This window comes from Nanorana parkeri, unplaced genomic scaffold (assembly GCF_000935625.1).
Source record: "Nanorana parkeri isolate BGI_ZX_2015 unplaced genomic scaffold, ASM93562v1 scaffold1389, whole genome shotgun sequence".
NCBI lineage: Eukaryota > Metazoa > Chordata > Amphibia > Anura > Dicroglossidae > Nanorana > Nanorana parkeri.
In genome coordinates, this window is record NW_017307657.1 from 31,471 (window position 1) to 53,023 (window position 21,553).

The 21,553-nt window shown below is 45.0% G+C and overlaps 1 protein-coding gene across 1 annotated transcript in view; it reads left to right on the plus strand.

Moving 5' to 3' along the window:
- The first annotated feature begins 3,913 nt into the window (after window positions 1–3,913).
- GDPD4 (glycerophosphodiester phosphodiesterase domain containing 4) overlaps window positions 3,914–21,553 on the plus strand; it is a 64,625-nt gene continuing 46,985 nt past the window's right edge. Inside the window, exon 1 of the mRNA XM_018569756.1 lies at window positions 3,914–4,095. The gene's annotated coding sequence lies outside the window, so the exon portion shown is untranslated. The remainder of the gene's footprint in view (window positions 4,096–21,553) is intronic.

Genomic DNA, 21,553 nt, shown 5'->3' on the forward strand with positions numbered 1-21,553 from the left:
TCCTCCCCGCTCGGCCATCCTGACAGCTGCGGGCGCGGCTTCTCTCCCCCTCGCCGCTCCGCCATCCTGACAGCAGGCAGCGCTCCCTCCTGCGCCCCCCACACCCCTAAAGTAGGGGCGAGGGAGGGCGGACGAGGGAGCGCTGTCATATCGGATGGCCAGCGGTGAGGGGGAGGAAAGCCGCCCCCAGGACGAGCTGTGTCTGCCGCACGGTGCCCTTGTTGCCATGGCGCCCTGTGCGGCCGCACGGTTAGCACACCCCTAAGGCCGGCCCTGTCAGGACTGCTTTGTGCACTGGTGCGCAGTCATGTTGGAACAGGAAGGGGCCGTCCCCAAACTGTTCCCACAAAGTTGGGAGCATGAAATTGTCCAAAATGTCTTGGTATGCTGATGCCTTAAGAGTTCCCTTCACTGGAACTAAGGGGCCAAGCCCAACCCCTGAAAACCAATTCCCACCCCCACCAAACTTTACACTTGGCACAATGCAGTCAGGCAAGCACCGTTCTCCTGGCAACCGCCAAACCCAGACACGCCCATCGGATTGCCAGACAGAAGCGTGATTGGTCCAGAGAACACGTCTCCACTTCTCTAGAGTCCAGTGGCGGCGTGCTTTACACCACGGCATCCCAGGCTTTGCATTGCACTTGGTGATGTAAGGCTTGGATGCAGCTGCTCGGCCATGGAAACCCATTCCATGAAGCTCTCTACGCACTGTTGTTGTGCCAATCTGAAGGCCACACGAAGTTTGGAGGTCTGTAGCTATTGGCTCTGCAGACAGTTAGCGACTTCTGCGCAATGTGCGCTTCAGCATGCGCTGACCCCGCTCTGTCATTTTACGTGGCCTACCACTTCGTGGCTGAGTTGCTGTTGTTCCCAGTTGCTTCCACTTTGTTATAATACCACTAACAGGTGACCGCGGAATATTTAGTAGCAAGCAAATTTCACGGAACACCGGAATCCAATGATTTGGAGGGGCGTCCCAATACTTTTGGTAATATAGTGTATATATTAATGGCCTTGCTTTTGCTGTTCCTTAGGGTAGGCAGCCTCACTCAAGATTTAAAGCACAGGTAATGAGATCCCAAACAGCAGGGCAGGAATTAAACCGGCTACAACCTGATTTTTAGCCTTTACAGCATCAGAAAAATTATAAACAGCATTTCCAGTGCAAGTAAAATTAAGCAGCATGTGCAACGTAATTATATCTCACAAAAAAAGATATATTCTAGCCTGTCCAGCCTTAACTAAACAGCACAATCCCTTTCTAGTGCGGAAATGGAATTGATCCCAAAACAGACAGTAGTTCTAACTTCAAAAGCTGCCATTACACTGTCTCTCTCTGCAGGGCAACATGCTCTAAAGGTGGCCATACACTTTACAACCATCGCAAGACCTTAGTCTTGCGATGGTTGTAAAGTAATTTTAAAAAACTGCCCATCTTGGACAGGCAAATCATACTTGCGATCATCGCAAGCCCGCCCCCCCGAAGGGCGGGCTTCCGATCCTGCAATGCTGAAAAGGCAGTGTGCGCGTGCGCACACCGGCCCGTTCGGCATTTGTCTCCCGAGCATCATTAAAACCAGCCGAAAATTGTAAGATTTTCGGCTGGTTTTCTAGCGTGCTCCTTAGACAAAAGACGTGCGACCATACAGTAGAAACGGTCGCACGTCTTCATTCACACTGCTCGATTCTCATACGATCACGGGATTTCCCGCGATTCTCGTACGAGAATCGTGCAGTGTATGGGCACCTTTAGGCTTCCCCAAGGTGTGAGACAGATTAATTTGGAGGCTGCTGTCTCCTCTATCCAGAACAAACACGTTAGTGGCATAGTTACCCCTGAATACTTCATTTAGTGGGGCACACACAGAACCCCTTCTTGGCAAGTGAGTTCAGAGTCAAGTTAGGAACACTTGAACAGCATGGTGGTGTCATGTGACCTACTGACCTGGAATTGGTATGGACGGCATACCAATTCCAGGTCAGTGAAACTGCTAAAGCCGCTGGATCAGTATGACAGCCCAGCAACCAGCTTTTTCAGTAGAAAAGGTCAGCCTAAGCCTCGCATTATCTCAGTTCAGGTTTCCTGTACAGGGGCTGCCATTACTCTAATGTCTCCAATTGTCCACTTACAACTTGGGGGGGTCACATGACACCGCCATGCCAGTCATTGCAGCAGCAGCACTGCGTGTACACAAACTCATTGCCACTATGGGAGCTGAGGGGTTGCTTGCAGTTCCACACTAAGCTCCTGTCTTCTGGCAGAAGTGATCTTCCCTCTGAGGGATGAACCCAGAAGCACTCAGCTCTGAGCACTCCCAGGTTCAGCATTGTCAAACCCTGATGGCTCTGTCTGGAGAAGCAGCTCATTGTGTTTAATGAATCCTGTTTTAGGGGGGGCTTCTTTCCCCTGCAGAGTCCTATGGAGCCACCCTTGTGTGTGCTAGTTAGCTGCGTGTGTCTCTACAAACACACAAGCACAGCAAGGCAAGACACTCCCCCCAGCTCCCCTCTCCTCCTTCCTTCTCCAAGCTAGTAGATGGACGGCTGCTGGAGTCTGCTCTGCCCCCTGTGATCTTGTACTGGACAGGAGGTTCAGGGAAGCCGAGCTGTGAGAGTTGGAGCTTTTTGAAAACATGACGACTGTAAGTGCTTGGGTAAAGAAATACTTTGCTGGCCGATGTCTACTTGTGTGATCTAGATTCATTATTGAAAAGAACTTTGAAAGTTTAATGCGCCGGTTGAGAGAGAACTCACTTTAATAATTCCCTTTATCAGCCCGATCTGCCACGGTGACCGACCGAGGGACTCGCCTCGCTCTGCAATGCAAACATGTAACAAATGCACATAATTGATTTCATGCGGGTGAATTCATTTCTTTTGCAAAAGGTGGACTATGCCTGTGAAGCCTATCTCCAGGTAATAAAAAACAAACCTCCCCGCTCTCCCGCTCTGCAAGGGTTAATTGTTCTTTTATGTCTATTAAAGGGGAAATCCACTTTCTCAGCTGAATTTAGGAAAATGGAATTAGCCCCCTCCAATCTGGTGCCCCCCCCACCGCTATCCTTACCTTTGGCCAAACCCTCCTTCCCCTCCACCGATGCCGCTGTAATATCCCTACTCCATACACGGCAGCGCAGGCCTACCCTCTGTATTTTGAATTGCGCTCGCAAATGGCCAGCACTCATTTGTCAGTGTGGTCACCTGACCGAACTGAACAGTAGAAGGGCTTCTGACCTTGCTGACCAATGAGAAGCGCTTCTTGCTAAGAATATTGTTGCAAAAAAAATTTATACAAAAAATGATTAATAATAATAATAATAATAAGAAAAAATGATAAAAAATAATAAAAATAATAATAAGAATAAATAATAAAATTAATACTACTAATAATAATACAAATAATAACAGAAAAATAATAATAATAATAAATGCACATTTTTCTTTTATGAAGACGTCTGCCTTTTTTCCACCAAAAAGATGGACTTACCCTTTAAGCAATGCACAGCTGGGACTGAGTTAGTAAAACCTAGTAACCAGACAGCCAAATCCTAATACAAAGTCAGATCTGGAACTGGATTAGAAAACTTTGTAAGAAATTGATAAAAGAAAGTCTAAACAGCCGGGGCTGAGCGGGCAAAATGTAGTAACCGTGTGGCCAAATATCGATCCTGAAGCTTTAACAGCCAGAAAAGCAGGGAATTGATTGCGAGGCTGATCGATCTACATGATCAGGTTCACAATGAACACACATTAGCCAGTTTATTCAAGATGTTCTGCAGCAGCTGCCCAGTGTAGTCAGAGCAGCATGCACAGTGCCAGACTCCACTGAAATAGCTGTAATGAAAGGTGATATAAATAGTCTGGGAGGGTCAGTGTGAGTGGCACGTCTCTTGCCAAGCTGTGCCCAAGTAAAAGGGGGTCAGTGTGAGTCTTGCAGCAGCAGCAGCAGCAGCCTGTAGCGCCTCCCTCTGTGGGCAGGACGAGCCTCAGCTCTCTAAGACTCTCCAATTCCAGCCCAGGCTGCCTCCAGTCTGTGTGCCAGCAAAGCTGCGATCAGGGTGTGCAGTCCCAGGATGGATCCCAGGGTGCAAGGTAAGAGCCAGCTCCATCATACCAGTGCCATGGCATCAGCCTGGGCACAGCTGCTCATAGGCACTCATTGTCTTCCTTTCCTTCTTTTATCTCCTGGATCACTGGTGTTGTCACGTCTGTGCTTTGTCCTCCAGCCTGCTTCTGCTTCTTAACCCTTCACTGGCCGCTCGGCTGCCTCTCTTGCCGTCCAGAAGGGTTAACAATGGATTGCACTTTGCAATGGACAATGCATCGGCTTGTATTAGCTCAGCGCTCGCTGGGAAGGGCGCCCTCTGGTGTTCAGGTTGGGGTAGTGCATCTGACGCACGTGTATGGTAATGCATAGGGGTTGTGTTGACCACGCACAGGGCAATTGTCGGGAAATTTCAGCCACTGGCAGAGGAATTAAAAAAAACAATATAACAGATTCATAAAATATAATACTATATAATTTAAAGATATTATTATGTCATTAACTAGGTAAAATATTATCTTTAAATGATATAGTTACCATGCTGTTGCAGTCCGTTTGTTAGAAACAGATGGTAGCAATGGGGTATTGACAGCTGCTATGGGGCCTGGAGGTGGAAGGGGGCCCCTTAGGTTGTTGAGGCAAATTAAACATAGAGTGTGTGAAGATAACACAGTACTGTATCAGAGGCATCCCCAGGCCAGGTGTCACCCGCTGGCACGTCATTATGCATTTATGTGAGGCCATTACTACTGGCGTCCATCACCAAGAGAAAGAAAAAAAAAAAGGAGGGAACCTTCATCCAACGGGATAAGGTGTCCCCTCCCAGGGGTGTCCCGACTCCAGATGTCTCCTGGAGCGGATACCGGGTAACATCCTGTCGTGACGTAATCGTGCATGCGTGGCCATCTTTGTGATACCTGCCAGCGGCCATCTTGGTGATGGACGATGGTAGAGAGAGGAGGGGACTTCACCGGGCGAGATAACGTATGTTGCCGGGGTCCCTTCCTCTCTTCTGCAACTGTCGGGCTCTCGGTCCATGACCGAGTGCTCAACTTTTCAGAGGGGGTGACACCAAAATGACTGTTAGTCATTTGGTGTCACCCCTCCAATGGTGTGATGCCACTGTCCCCTTCTCTCTTGTGCAGTTGTCAGGCTCTCAATCCATGACAGAGTGCCTGACTTTTGAGAGGGGGTGACACCATATTGACTTTCACACCAGCCCCACAGAACGTAGGCATTGATGTGCCGCCCGTTCTGTTGCTGGTGATCACACTGTGCCCCAGAACGCAGTGAGCTGGCCGGGATGCGATCCAGTGCGTTCCGGCACCGAAACGTGCCGGAACGCACTGGGGCTTGTGTGAACTAGCACTCAGCCCACAAAAATGCTGTGTTACGTCAGCCCACAACAAGACTTAGGAGCCGAGTGCATTTCTGAGAGCATTTTAATTTCAGATGCATATGAAGAATCTTAGCAGGAAAAAAATGTTTTCAGTATTCTAAAAACCTTGCTTCTGTGTTTGGTTGTATAGGGGAGTGGAAGGGGGAGGGGGGGGGTCATATTTGGCTGTTTCTTCCTGAGTAGTGCTGCGCAATGTTCACTGCTTCTCACCCTCAATGGAAGTCCACGGCTCTGAAATTTTTCCCCTATGTATGACTGCTACAGACTTCCAGACTCCATAACCATTTATTGTTTTCTGAAACAAAGGTTCTGTTCTAGGCATGTCAGAAATTCTGAGCGGTCCTGGGTCTTGTGCACACTCTAGGTGTTATCTTAAAGAGAGTATTTAGCCCTCCCAGTCCTTGTCTTAGACTACAGAACAATGAGCCTTTAAGTTGTAGAGAATGGGAGCAGTTGAGTAGTTTATAAAAAGACAACTAGGAAGGGCTGACACCACTCAGTCTACAAAAATCCTGTGTGTTGTCAGGTGTCCTTCTGCACTATCAGGATCTTCAAGTGGGTAAAATAGGCAGGAATGAGCATTATGTCTTGCAGAGATATACTACATATTATTACTTTTGCCCTGACTATCTCTCTATCAACAATGAAAACCCACCAAACTGTTGCACATTCTAGTAGACCTCCTGAGCACTTCTTAAAGTGTTGCAAAGATAATTCACCTTCACAGCCTCAAGTCAGCTGAGCACTTCAGGGCTATTCAGCTTCATCGAGGAGGTTCCCAGCAAGCTTGTGACAATTTAGAGACAATTCTCCTTGTGAAGGCATTGAAGAATGAAGCATAAACTCGTACAATAAGTCTGCGCCTATATGTACTATGAGGAATAAGACAATTTAAATGGTGCTGATGATGCCACAAAATTGATAAATCCCCCTCATTGTTTCTGCGTATGGTTGGGCATGATATCTGTATTCGTCATATTTGGTTATTACTATTATTTGGATATTGCTGAGTAATACTGCACAGTGGTTGTGCTTCACTGCTTCTCACTTTCAGTGCACGTCTATGGCTCAGGTGTCATATGGAAAAAGTAAGTGCAACCTTAATATTTTCCACCACTTCGAATCCATGAAATTGGAATATTAGTGTCACGACCGTGGTGCGAGCCCGGAGTGACTAGGAGGACCTCCCTTGCAACCCCGTCTGCGGACCTCTGGAGGTGCAACAGGGGGGCACAGGCAGGAGCAGCACGGGTGCCAGATGTGGACTTCAGGTCGCCAGCCGGGAATGGAGCCCACTGGGATGGCAGGTAGACAGGTGAAGATCCACAGAGTAGAAAGCAAACAAGCCGGGTCAGGAACCAGAGGGCAAACGGTACAGAAGCAGGATCCAAAAGAGTCGTCGGGCAACCCGGGTCAGGAACCCAGAGGGCAGCATAGACAGAATCAGAATCCAAGGGGAGTGATCAGGGACAAGCCGAGTCAAGGTAAAGAATCACAGAATACAGATCAGAGCTGGGGCTGGGTGCAGGCTGAAGATCACTCAGCAATGAGCAGACTGCTAAGGCTGTTTATATAGCCTGGGTGATGTCACTATTAGGATTCCAGATTGGGTGCCAATGATTAGAGCCTCCTTAGGGAGAATGCAGGTGGGATGGATCTTATTTAAAGCTCTGATATCTAAGGTCTGGGGTTCTCTTTGCTATTGACATGTGAGGGGGCAGTAGAGGCCTCTAAGGCCCTCAGAAGGGTTGTGGGTGACTATGAGCCCGGCAAGGAATTCAATGATGTATAATCAATCATTCAGCTGTGAGGAAAAATAATCTGCAAATAGATTTCAAACAATTGTCCAGAACTGGCTGGTCCAGCAAACGTAGCCACACAGCTGAATGTTTGATATCACAAGAAGTCTCCTGGAACCCCAAAATGTCATAACGGGATCTGCAAGTAACTCTTACAACAGTTGGGGGTCAAAGTGCATGCACCAGAAAAAGGTTGCACCAATTCAACCTGCATGAAAGGTTTGTAAAAGCGGACCTTCACCCCTTTTAACTAAAAATCACACCAGCATCTTACATTCATTGGTTAGTCAAACATATTTTATTTTACTTACAATTATTGTTTTTCCACTTCCTGGTCCTCTTGGGCATTAGTGCTTTTAATGTGCCCAAGCGTTGCATCCTGTGAAGGTAACATCAGCAGAGCATTGCTGGGAAATCTCATCTGTAATCTCACGAGATCTCATGGAAAGGCATTTTCCTTCCCTGAGATGATGTGCATGGTCACATGTCCTAGTCACATGTGCCAGAGTTCCAGGAAGTAAAGGGAGATGGATTTATCTGCCTTTAGTAAAAATGGCCACTGTGAGAAGAATGGGGAGGCAAAGAAAAAAAAGGTATGGAAAGAATAAAAAGCCGGTGTTCTATGGAAAGTTCCAACTTGTCGACCTTTCCAACAGGTGATGTCACATCCGGTGACTGCCAGGAGATCTACAGCAGATGGTGCTAGTGCGCATGCCCAGGAAATCCTTGTCGAACTGTCTAGCTATTGCCACAGCGCCTGCGCGGCTATCCACTTCTATAACCTACTACAGTTATATTTGTTCTAGGTTATAGAAGCCGATGAGCCGATGGTTGCACAGGCGCAGTGGCTATTGACTCATCGGATTCTATAACCTAGTCAAAGGTTATATTATGTTACAGCGCCTGCGTGGCCACGCGATTCTTTCTACAACCACAGTTGCCACTGCACCTGAGCGACTATCGGCTTCTATAACCTAGGACAAATATAAAATGGTAGGTTATAGAATCCGATGAGCCGCTAGACGCGCAGGTGCAATGGCGACAGTTCAACAAGGATTTTCTGCCCATGCGCTCTAGCTCTATTTGTTGTACATCACCTACTGGCAGTCACCGGATGTGACGTGCCCAGTCGGAGAACTCGACAAGCCGGAGCTATTGATATATTATCTATAAGTGTTTGTAGATTGTCATTACTAAACATTTCTGAAGGTGCATTTGCTGCTATTGTGAAGGGTAACATTTCTCTTTAACCCCTTCATGACTGAGCTTGTTCTTAGTTTCTGTTCGTAAATGACTGACACGCTTTTGGCATTTTTGCTGTGTGATTCTTCCACGGCAGTAATATACTTTCTTACTAAATGTACCCACACATATTATATATTGTTTTTTTAGAGGACAGATAGGGCTATATAATTATATCACATATGTGCACCTAACACCTCACTTAGGACAAATAAAATATTACAAAAAGAGGAAAAAACAAAAAGAAAACACTTTTTTCCCAGTTCTGATTTGTAGTATTTTTTTTTTTAGAAAAATAGCACAGCTAAAAAAAATGCAATACATACATTCATTTATTTGTCCTTTGTTTGGAAAAACCTCAAATTCCTAGGATTTTAGAAATGTTTCTGTACTTCTCAGCCTAAAACTAAAACCTAACATTTTAATCTTTTTTCTCTAAAAGATAAAGCTAAAAGTGATCACCCGGCATACAATGTCACTGTCACTAAGTGTCACACTTCGTGACAGCGACATACTTTGAATATTGCTGTCATGAAGGGGTTAAATAAAAAAATTAAAAACTCCTTAGGGTGAAAAACAAATCTGCAGCTAATTTTTTATTTTATTTCATTATACACTATCAAGCAGTCATTGTGAATCAATCTCGCTATTACTGCTTGATAAATTAATACATTTTTGGTTATTATTAGGCTGCTTCACACTTAAAGGAGAACTATGAGGGGGGTGCTTTTCACTCACCTCATAGTTCTAGCCGACCTGTGACAATGAGACTGTCACAGGTCGCTTCAGTAGATCGGGAGGTGAGCGAACAGATACCAGCGTTCGCTCACTCCTCGATCCTGTCACGGCTCTCTGCCGTGACAGGGGAGGGGCTGGATTCCCCCCTCCCCGCTCTGATCCTCCAGCGCTGACTGGCGGAATGGACGGGGGAGGGGGCGGGTACAGCTGGCTCTGCCTCTAAATAGGCAGAGCCAGCTGTCACTCACGCAGCTGGGCGGATCCTGGCATAATTGTCGGGATCCTCTTCAGCTGCGGCGTCTCAGTATACCGCGAGCTACAGCTAGCGGTATACTGAGCCTAGGGTGACGGGAGGACGCTAGTTTGTGTCCTCCCATTACCCTAAGGAGAACTATGGGGAAAAGCCTTAACCCCATAGTTCTCCTTTAAGAACAGCCAATAATAACCTTAGTGACACTGATCCTGCAGCATTTCAGGATCAGATGTCACTAAAGGTTTTCTGATCATTCCAACAACAATCAGAAACCTACAACATTGTTTCAGCAATAAAAACATGTAGCTAAATGTTTCTATTGATTGAAAGTTTAGGAAAAAAAAGCCGGTGTTCTGTTGAAAGCTCCAACTCCTCGAGTTCTCCAAATGCCTGACTAACGGTTTAGTTAGAACTAAGGGGTTTGGGCGTGAAGACTCTGCTGGCTTCCCGGGCTCCACTGTATCCCCCTGTGTGAGCCCCAGACCGGCGTGGAGGGTCTCCCCTGATAGGTCGGAAGAGAGATTAGCGGCTTCCAGCTGCTGATCTCTCCTCCGATCACTGGACCCGGAAGAGATGTGCATTCCATCACTTCCGGTGTCACTGGGCACATTCTCCGGCTCCTAGAGCCAGAAGAAGAAGCTGGGAAAGCAGATCTGTGCTTCCTCAGCTTCTTTGGGGTCCCTAGGTGACATTAGGGGTCTGAAAGACCCTTGATGTCTCCATAAAGAGGACCTGTCACATTATATTTGCTATTACATAGGGGGCTTGTTAACCCCCTATGTGATAGCAATAAAGCTGAGTGTAGAAAAAATGTAAAAATGAAAGTAACATAAAAGAAGTTAAAGTCCCCCGCCCCCCACGTGCACGCACATACAACACAATCACGCGTCGGTTGCACCTTTGTGCAAATACAAAAATTGCGCCACACATGATACATATCGTTGCAAGCGTCAGAGTGAGAGCAAATAATTCTAGAGCCAACAATCACTGTTAGCACTAAACTGAGCTTCGCCTATGGGAAATTTTGGTTATTGTATTTTTTTGCGGTTTCACGGACGCACACGCAATTTTAAGGCTTGACATGTTTGGTATCTAATTCCGCGGCATGACCGCACCTTTTATATTTTACCAAAAAATTGGGTATTATATTCTGTTTCTGTGCACTAAATTTCATTTTAGTGTATTTTAGCCTAAAAATACTGGCTTGATAAACATTTGTGCAAATATCGTGCAACATTAAAAATTGCAACTTGTTTGGGGGTCTGAATCTGTTTTGTAGCCAAAAATTCTGATTATATCATGTGTGCGCAAATGTAAGAAATTGCTCCGGGCAGCAAGTGGTTAATGGATGCCTCAATACTGACCCATCCATTAATGAACGGTGACCGTGTACGTGAGCAGTCATTTGGGCAATTTGTGGCGGGACGTACAGTGTACGTCTCTCATCACAAAGGGGTTAAGAAAACACCTTTGCTGTGCAAAATGAGAATTAAAGGAAGACTACAGTTTGCTACTGAACATATAGGCAACAAATACAGCATTCCATACCAACTGTGAAGCATGATGGGGGAAGTGTTGCTGCTGCAGGACCTGGGCAGCTCGCAGTGATTGAAGACAACAATGTATTTTGCATCCTATCAGAGTGTTCTTGATGAGAAGGTGAGAGTTGGAGTTAAAGGAGAACTATGGGGTTACTATCCAGAGGCAGAGCCAGCTGTACACGCCCCCTCCCCTTCCGATCCTCCAGTCAGCGCTGGAGGATCGGACAGGGGAGGGGGGAATCCCTGCAGGGAGCTGTGAGTGACAGTCACCGCTCTCTGCAGGGAGATGATCGAGAAGTGAGCGCACTTCCCGATCTATTGAGCCGACCTGTGACAGTCTCATTGTCACACGTCGGCTCGAACTATGAGGCTGAGTGATTTTCACTCGCCTCATAGTTCTCCTTTAAGTCCGAAATGGGCGTTATAATATGATAATGATCTGAAGGACGCTCCACCAATGAATTGCTCCAAGAGAGGAAATAGAGGGTTATAGACTGGCCTTTGATTCTAATAGAAATGTTGCAGGGTGATTTTGAAATGGGCAGTTCTTGCAAGGAAACCCACAAATATTGTGAAGCAGTTGTGCAGGAAGAAGGGGTCACAAATTTCACAAACAATGAATAATCTTGTTGTCGGGTTGATGGAAACAAGCAAGCGCCAGACCCTCCGCTACAGTCACACGCAACAATACAAAGAAAAATGGGGCTTTTTAGGTGCTAAACAGACCTTCGTTTACACAGTCTATACATTTTTAGGGTTACCTTTCTTTCGATACCATACTTTGACCCTTTATCATTCAACGCATTTCACAATAGGGCCGCTCTTTGGAGAGGGACAGAGGCAAGAGGAACGTTCTGTATAGGTACTTGCACTGGTGTCTTTTCCCTTGTAAGCTCTGCTGCGGCCACCACCACTGAAGGGAATCTCCTCCCTGGTATTTGGTCACATATCAGCCAGTTCATATCTAATCAAGTCACTTCCAGTTCCTAAAGCAGCTCTTTGCGAAACGCATCAAATGATAATGGTCCAAAGTACAGCATTGAAGGACGATAACCCTAAATATGTATGGAGTGTTATCAGTCGATTAAGACAAAGGACATTGATGCATTTATCTGGCCTGTGGAGGTGGTGTAAAATACCGGGGATCGTTTTAAATAGTTTTTCATGTGTTTTATTAACTGTTTTTATGGATTCTGTTAAATAAATGATATTTCCTTTTTTTTAAATGAAATGTTGTTTGTTTAGCACCTAAAAAAGCCCCAATTTTCTTTTGTATTGTGTGCAAAATATCATGTCGCTATTGGCTTCTCGCCATGTGCTCCTCGGCTCCATCTAGTGGCTATAATGCAGTATTACTTTACATACATTCTACCTGAAAAGAACATTCATTTTTGTGCCTAGTCACACATAAACATTCGGAAAGATTTGTTGAGTGAATGGCTCTGTGAATTGGTTATAAATAGACCCCTTAGTATCCCTGGAATATTTTGTTTAAAGTATATGTCCAGCCACTGGACACTGGGTACCAGAACCTCCGCCAGGTTTCTTTTCTTTCCATTGCTGCCATCCGGGGCTCCAAGAGGTTTTACTTCCTGTCCTGCTGACAATGCTTTACCGTACAGGAAGTGTCCACTTTGTTTCAGTGGAGTATAGGAAGGCTAGATCCTAGATCTTCCCTCATTTCCTGTCTGGTAAAACTCATGTCACCAGTAGAGAAAGTGATTTAGAAATCAGACAGGTGCTCTAACCCTTCCCCCATCTATAAAAATGTCTTTGGCTTGACATGTATTTTAAAGGAACTGGCTCGGGTTGGTTTTTTTGGCCCCATCAGCTTACCAGGCAGGACTGTCAGGAGCTTCCCAAACCACTCTGCCCAATTGGGCACAGCTGCTCATTTTGTACAAGTGATCCCGGCAATGTCGCCGAGATCACTTGTATGCAGCCTGCAGGTCCGTCCCCCCCCCTGCCCCCCCTCCATGGTCCCCCCCACCTCACCGCCTCTGTCCCCACTCCTCTGGGGGACCCCGGACCCCGGCAATCACTTCAGGATGGAGAGCGGGGAGCAGAGCGGAGAGCGTCCGTTCTCCGCTCTGCTCCATGTAACAGTAACTCAATTAATTAATCAATCATTATTTTTGCCTCGCTTGAAACCCCATTTTTTCCGCCTTTCCTATATATACATATTATATACACCAATCTTTTTCATTGCATGCACTTTGTTGTATGTTATACACTCCATTGTTCTCCATTGTATACACTCTACTGTATATTATAGCCTTGACTTTTTTATTGTATACTGTTGGAATGTTCAACATTTTTCATGTACGAAAGCTGCCGAACAGATATCTTCAAATCTTGATGGCATTGCTCATCAAAGAGACCAACTGTGTGTTGTACATGCCTGCAGGAGGCATGGCAACGGAGATGATCAAGGTGACATTCCTTCATCTGGACAAGACATCAAGCGTTGCACCCTGTGGTGTTGATAGGAGTGTATGCGCATTGGGAAGACACACTCATGATATCCTACTTTGCATATGAAGGTGACTGGCCATTGTCTAAAGATCAAAGGACAAGGTGTTGACCTAGGCCAAGGAATGATCTGCAGTACGATGGTGCCCCCTGCTGGAGGACTACAGTGCATGTGGACAAATATGAAGGACCATGCCGGTTGGCCGAAAGACATTTAAGGGACATGCGGAATTCTGGGTAAAGGGGGTGTCGATGTATGTGTATGAATGGGTATAAAAGTCCGTGCGCGGCAATATTGCCCTTTCTTTGAGCCCAGCCAGCATATAGGAACCAGAGGACGGACTGTGTAAAGTATTCTCTTGATTGTCTTACTGTACTTTGTATCTGTTTGTATCTTTTATTATGTTTAGTTAGACTTGTGTATAAATAAATAAGACCATATCTTCTTTTAACCATTGTATCGTTATCATCATTGGAAGCAGAGAATAGCAAGTTAGCTTATTTCAGGAAGCCAAGGCAATTTAGATATTACATATACACTCTGCTGTATGTTATATACACAATTATGTATGTCCTTCTAAATGTTGTATAGCCCAGTCTCCTCCATTGCATACACTCTGCTGTATGTTATATACACCACACAATTATGTATGTCCTTCTAAATGTTGTATACCCCACTCTTCCCCATTGCTTACACTCTGCTGTATGTTATATAACCCCACTCTTCTCCTATGTACATGCTGTGCTGTTATATAACTGATGTGAACTAATAATAATAGATCAATGTGCTGCTGCTGTCTGCAAGCAAAGATCATTACAAAATACTAAAAAAATGATAACAGCACAACCCAATACAGGCTGCCGAAGTGTGCCGTCCCCGAGAATGTCCCTAAAATCAGACTGGTTCCAAAGCACCGCACTCAGTTTTAGGGGAACCCACCAAATGAGATGAAAGTACGTTGAAGGATTTGTATATTTTCCATATCACCCGTATGAAAAGTCCTCTCCCCTGCTGTGTAAGTTTTCTGCATTGATAAATGCCCAGCACAGGAGGATCTGGCTTCCCATGTTGTGTGTTTTGAAAAAGCTTCCCCAGCAGTCCCCAGGGGGCCACATTGTTCCCCAAAATTCACCTCCCATTGACTTCCGCACAACTAACTTCAAAATCCAATTTATGTTAATTTTTTGATCGATTTGACGAACGCTGAACAAATCTCATCATGACCAGTCATACCCCCTTTTCCCCCCCCCCCCTTCCTTTTTATGTACAGGTATCACAGGAAGTGAGGGAAAATCCCCTCAATGGGACGACAGGCAGAAATGATAGCATAATTTTTAACTCTTCTATGCTCCATACAAAATTAGTAATTAGGATGAGTAAGACAATATAGGCGCTATAACAACAAATATAAAGCTACTACCTCCCTGGTCACCTCGTACAATGCTGGCCTCCAGGACTTCTCTAGAGCATCTCCCATCCTCTGGTCCTACACCTACCCCAATCTGTCCGGCTATGTCCAACTCTGCCAACCTTTCTGCAATTCCTGAAAACTCTTCTATTCAAGGATGCCTATTTGACCTTTACTATGGGGCTGTTCCTAAGGTATTCGCAGCCTGAGCCAATGTTGTTTTGGGGGGCTCTGGTTGGGGTGGGGTGCTGGCAATGAAATGGTTACGGGGAGGGGGGTGGGGGGGTCCATGGTTGTTGTGCTCGGCTTCTTAAGACCACTGAGCAACCTATGACACTGTGGTCCCCCCTGCCACCCCTCCACCACCAGGCCACCCCCCCATTGAAATGCCATCTGAGGCAACCTCTTCAGGCTGCCTTATTATAAGGATGGTCCTGCTTCTCCATTAAATCATGCCCTTGCAGTTACTACCTTCTGTATCTTACCCCCCACTATTAGATTGTTAGCTCTCACGAGCAGGGATCTCCTAATCCTCCTGTATTAAATGATATTGTAACCGTATTGTCACCCTTTATATTCTTAAGTGATGCACAAACTGTTGGCATTATATCAATAAATATCTATATCTATATACACTGAGTGGCCAGATTATTATGACCACCTGACGTTTGTAGGCAGATGAGCTATAATTTGGCGCTGAAGTTGCTAGAGGGCCAGACCATTATAAATAGGGAAGCAGGTTGTTTACCACGACAGTAGAAGTGATTTGTTTCTGAAGATACGGGGAAACAACGCGATTTAACAGCCTTTGAACGTGGGGTGATTGTTGGCGCTCGGAGCCATGGAGCGAGTATCAGCAAAACAGCAGAATTCGTTAAATGTTCAAGAGCAGCTGTTGTTAAAGTGTTTAAAGACTGGACTGTCAGCCGAAAATCTGGGTCTGAACGTGCGAATTGTGGCCGTCAGCGACTAGTCAATGTTAGGGCAGAACGGAGAGTGGCAAGACTGGTACAAGACAACAGAAGGGCAACAGCGCAGTGTCAGATTCCTCGCATCACCTTTCAATATCTCGTGGAGTCACGAGGCGGCCCAACGAAGTCATCTCGTGGAGTCATCTCGTGGCCCAACGAAGTACTGATGGGGTGGTCATAATAATCTGGCCACTCAGTGTATATATACTGTATACACACAGTATATATATATGAATAATAGCAACAATATTAATAATATGGCATTCCCCTTTAAGTGGAAAAGTGCTAAATAAAATCCCTCAAGCCGTGGGCACTGCCTGAAATGAATAACCCACTTTATATAATTAGTATTGATTGCTGAGCGCCGAAACCCAATTCAGATGAGAATTTACTGCACTTGGCAGAGTGAAATTACTGGCACGATCCGTCTAGCAGATACATACGGCCAAAGCCGATATAAAATGCACTTTATTGGGCCCAGCGAGAAAAAAGAAAATAAGTATTTCTTACATATTTGCTGAGTTACGTTTTCCATTAGGTACAAATAACACTAAAATATACTCCAGCCAAAACCTTTTCTTTAACTTTTGGTCTCTGTCAGGAATGTTATGCTGTCTGCAGTTTTTTTTTGGCGGAGATTCATTATCTCTATTAGTCCTGGGGACCGTTGTCACCGAGATAGAAATTAAAGGGGGTAACCCTTCATGCCATGGTCACAGTTGTCTCAGAGCGGATTTGCCTTCACTTTGGAGGGATTCCTCTCACTTCTTGTGTCTCTGGGACAGGACGTACAGGAAATTCTCCCCAACGGGACACAGGAAGCAAACAAAATAAACCCGACGGTAGTTTTAAACCTTCCCTGCTCTGTACAAAATGTAAAAATATTTCAGTCATCGGCTTTAAAGCTGAACAAATTTTGTTCTCATACAAGAGTCATGTGTATTCTTGTTAAATCCTGGTGAGCTTTGTGTATTTCTTCCAGATCTGTGCAGTAATCCCGTGTGAGACTTGGAGCTTGGGGGTGAGATATCTTTCAGACTGCACAGGTCTTGGGTATATGCTTTGGAACTATTAATAATGTAATAGCCTCAAAAATTACTGTATATATAATATATCTTTTATACTATATATTATTATTATATATTATATTATACTATATTATATACATACACTGAGTGGCCAGATTATTATGACCACCGGACGTTTTTAGGCGAATTAGCTATAATTTGGCGCTGAAGTTCCTAGAGGGCCAGACCATTATAAATACGGAAGCAGGTTGTTTACCACGACAGTAGAAGTGATTTGTTTCTGAAGATACGGGGAAACAACGCGATTTAACAGCCTTTGTACGTGGGATGATTGTTGGCGTTCGGAGCCATGGAGCGAGTATCAGCAAAACAGCAGAATTAGTTAAATGTTCAAGAGGGACTCATTGTTAAAGTGTTTAAAGACCGGACTGTCAGCCGAAAATCTGGATCTGAACGTGCGAATTGTGGCCATCAGCGACTAGTCAATGTTAGGCCAGAACGGAGAGTGTTTCTTCTCGATAGTTATATTAAGTTCTAAATTTGGCAGGTATGACAGGAAATGGCTGTCATAAAGAGACGGCAGGAAATCAGCAATGCTGATTAAAAACAACTTGATTTAGTCCATATATGAAGCTGCACTGCTGACGGTACTAGACTTTCAGATGATAGGTGGCTGTTGGAAGTGATAGCATTGGATGACTCCGAACCAAAAGCAGATCAATGAATACTAAGTCACCAGCACTTTGGAGTTCTGGTGACTTTGAATCCCTTGATGTGATATGAAACAAAGAATGCAAAAGGCATAAAACAGCATTTAAAAAAACCCAAAAAGTCAAATATTACTGTATAATACACAATGTTGTAGCAAAGTAAATGCCATTCAGTCAAGGTTAAGGGCTTGTTCACACCAAGCGCGTTCCAGGAGCAGAGCAGAGCAGTTACAGACCGGTTCAAAACTAGGTCACACTATTTTGCCCTGATGAAGGGACCCTGTGTGGCACTGAAACGTTGGCTTTCTTCACTGTGATTACGTGTCCAATAAATGGACATATTTACTGATAATACTGAGTGCTGGTGATTGCTGTCCTTTGTCCTGTGTTTGCACGGCGCCATCCGTGGTCATCACTGCGAGCACCATTTTCTGTATAGGCTGGGAGCGTTGTAAGGAGTGCGGAGGGACCCTCCATCTACCTACAATGTATTCCAATGGTATTTTGGGCTCTAGTTCACACCACAGCATTCACTTCCAGAGCATGTAAAAAAACTGCAGCAAGACCTATTTTACCTGCTCTGGAACGCATGCAAACGCATCAAAAACACATGCAAACTCCCTGGAACGCACTGAAAGCCCATTTTAAACTAAAAATATATATATATATTTTTTTTTTCTTACCAAAAACGGCCCGGAACGCAGCAAAAACGCAGCAAAAAACGCGGTATAACACACTGCACTGTGTGTGCAGAAACTCATGCAGATCTGGTCTGCATTTGGTGTGAACAAGCCCTTACAGCTACTTATAAAAACAGCTTTTCATTTACATTTAGTGGCCTTTTAAATGAAGCTCGGCCCAAGTGATCGGGTTTATAACACTTTCATTCAACGACGTCACCAATTTAATCAGCTCAGGAATTCTCTGAACATTCCTGTCTCAACCAGCAAGTTACTGGTCTGCTAATATGCCGGTCTGGTTTATGCCGGCACCGGGCTACCCTCGTCCATTCCGCTTGATTAGTCTGTCAGTGTGTGACGTACCGCCGCATAAGACGCCTGTCACCTGCTGTCATTTATGGGGGAAAATATTCATATACAAGCGAGAAGCATGCTGCATTTTCAATCAACTCTGTGGTCTGATTGTGTATTGGCAGGCTTAAGATACAGAGAGAATAAAACGCAGCTTGAAAGTTACCACTGTGATCTTGCAGCAATGGGTCCGAAACTCAACTTGGCTGACTGAGTCCAAGTCAGTGGATTTGAAGGGATTAAAACCATGAGAGCCACGGAAAAAGCATTTTTCCAAAGCAGAGGCCGGCAATTGCCACTCATACTGTCTGCACATGCTTCCATTTAATCCTTACTCCAGCCAGCGTCTGGTTTAGATGTGGGCGGAGTCAGGAGGAATTAAACATTTTTATCAGGATTTTACTTCTGACTGTGACCCCATTGTGAAGATTTTCCCTCACTTCCTGTCCCTGTGATACCTTCAGAAGCTATGAGAGGGGATGACCTCACTCACAAGGCACAGACAGCAATAAAAACCATAAAGTGACATTAATGTCACAATTTCCCTCCCCCAATGCTGCTTTAAGGATTTACCGTAAATTATGCCTCTTGATCCGATCATCTTCTTCTTTCCAGTAGCTTTCAGGAGTCCCTCCAGCGCTGGTGCCGGTGTTCTATGGAAATCTCCAACTCATCGAAATCTCCAACTACCTCACTTGCGGTGCTCAGAACGACTGGAGCTCTGTATAGTTGTGGTGCGCATGCGTGCATAGCGCTTTCAGAATACTCGTTGACTTTGCCACCTGCTGAATATTGTTAACATGCAGCTGTACAGAAGCTCTGTCAGTCTTTGTGTTTTGCAGTCTAACGCAGTCTGGTAGAAATCACCAACTTGCAAGTACACGGCAGTGAGGTAGTTGGAGATTTCGACGAGTTGGAGTTTCGATAGAACACCGGTCTCTAATCCAGCTACGACTGCTGTGTCTTCTGTGTCCCGCGGTTTCTGTGCACGTGCACGCGCATTGACTAACACTGTGTCTCTCCTCGTCTCCCGGCCAAAGATCGCTACTGCGTATGCGCCCACCCCATCATCCTTCACAGCCGCTCGACAATCATCAGATCTTCGGACGGGAGCGAGCAGCGGAGACACAGGTAAGTAATTACCTATTTGGTAACTTTTTTATTTTTTTAATGTTTTTGCATATATATATACTGCATGCTACCAGTAAGATATATGCAAAAACAAAAAACGAGAGTTTCATTGTACTTTAACAGAAGCTCCAACACTTTCCCACCTTGTCAATGTTGGAGATATTTGCCATCAATTCCTGTCCTGAATTGGAAATTTCTCCAGCAGAGACACAGAGGTTCTAACGCACCACCACCACAACCACCACTAACACCACCTCCATAAAAATGCATTGGCTAGAGTCAAAGCATATCTAAAGCCTGAACTTTTTTTAAAATCTTGTATGGCATGTGGAAGTGTTAGAAGTATGAATGGCAGCCACCCTGGTCTGTTCCAACTAGCAAAAAGGTAAAGCAGCACATGGGCAGCGGCATATACAAAACAGTACAAAGGGGGTCCCCAGCACACTTTCAAGCTAGCCAGTGAAAATAAATACCTAACCTGCTTCAACTACTCAGGTTAAAATCAGAGGTTTTAGTTGCATACAGTTACAAATATATGCAACTAAAACCTCCAGTGCTGCCTCCAGGTCCGCTGACTCTCAGTTTTTGCATTGATATGTGAAAGGGTGGGTAACTTATTGGCCTGCTTCTAGTATATACATAGTTAATGTTTGAGCCGGAGATAATTGTGTTTTCTAAGTGTATTCTACAGAAACTAGTTGTGAGCAGCTTACAAAATGATAGGTCTGCATTCCTCAAGTAAATTGTATTTTTTTTCTTATCTCTTTGTGTGAAACCCACAAGCTTGAAACTGTCCTCTTAATTTCTTCGGTAGCTGTTCTATGGTCCATATTATTATAATTGTATACGTGCATGACTTTTTATTGGTTTACATGCCCCGCCATTGCGTTTTTCGCTGACCATATAACCTTTTGTTGGAACAATAAACCTTTGACTAAAGAGCGGATACCCGTCTCGTGTGCTTCTGTATTCCCAATTACTTGCTTGAAGCTGGCAGCAGGACCGAAACCTGGGAAACCTTAATAAACTAAGTCCTACCAGAGGTGGTGGGTTCCAGTCCTACCAGGCGTCTTGGGTTCAAGTCCCACTAGGGGTTCAAGTCCCCCTAAGGGTTCACATTCCCTCAGAGTGGCTTTTCTGAGGGACCCTAACACTATGAATGTATCAAAGCTGGGAGCTCAGATGATTTAGAGTAAGGGACCGCCCTTTGGAGGTGCCTTGATGTGGTAATGTGGCTTCAACGTGTATTTGCAAATGTATGCAACAAAATCCTCTTTTTACCCTGAGTAGTTGAAAGCTGTGTGCTGAGGCACCATTTCTACTGTTTTTTTTATAATGTCCTGTCAATGTGCACCTTTATGCTACTTTTAATCAAACAAAAGCAGCTGCCATTGTTGCTTATTTGGGTTTGGTGCAGACACATACTGGAAGTCTTCAGCTGGCTTGTAAAGGTGATGTTTGGGCTTCTAGTGTGTGATTGTATCTATAAAGAAGTCTGAGCTTTAAGTAGGTGAGCCTACTCTCGGTTTGTGCATTGCTATATAAGCGCCATAGCTAGGGACCTCATTTCAGATTTAGGGACAACACTTATCAAAAGTGCCTTGGCACGGCAGTGTGGCTTTCGCATATATTTGCAAATATATGCAACAAAAATCTGAGTAGTTCAAGCAGATTAGTTAGATTTTTTGCTGGGTTAGCTTGAAAAAGTGCTGGGAACCCCCTTAAACTGTGTCAGGCTGTCTGTGTCTATGTAGGGGAATTCACCTTCTTTATTTGTCCTG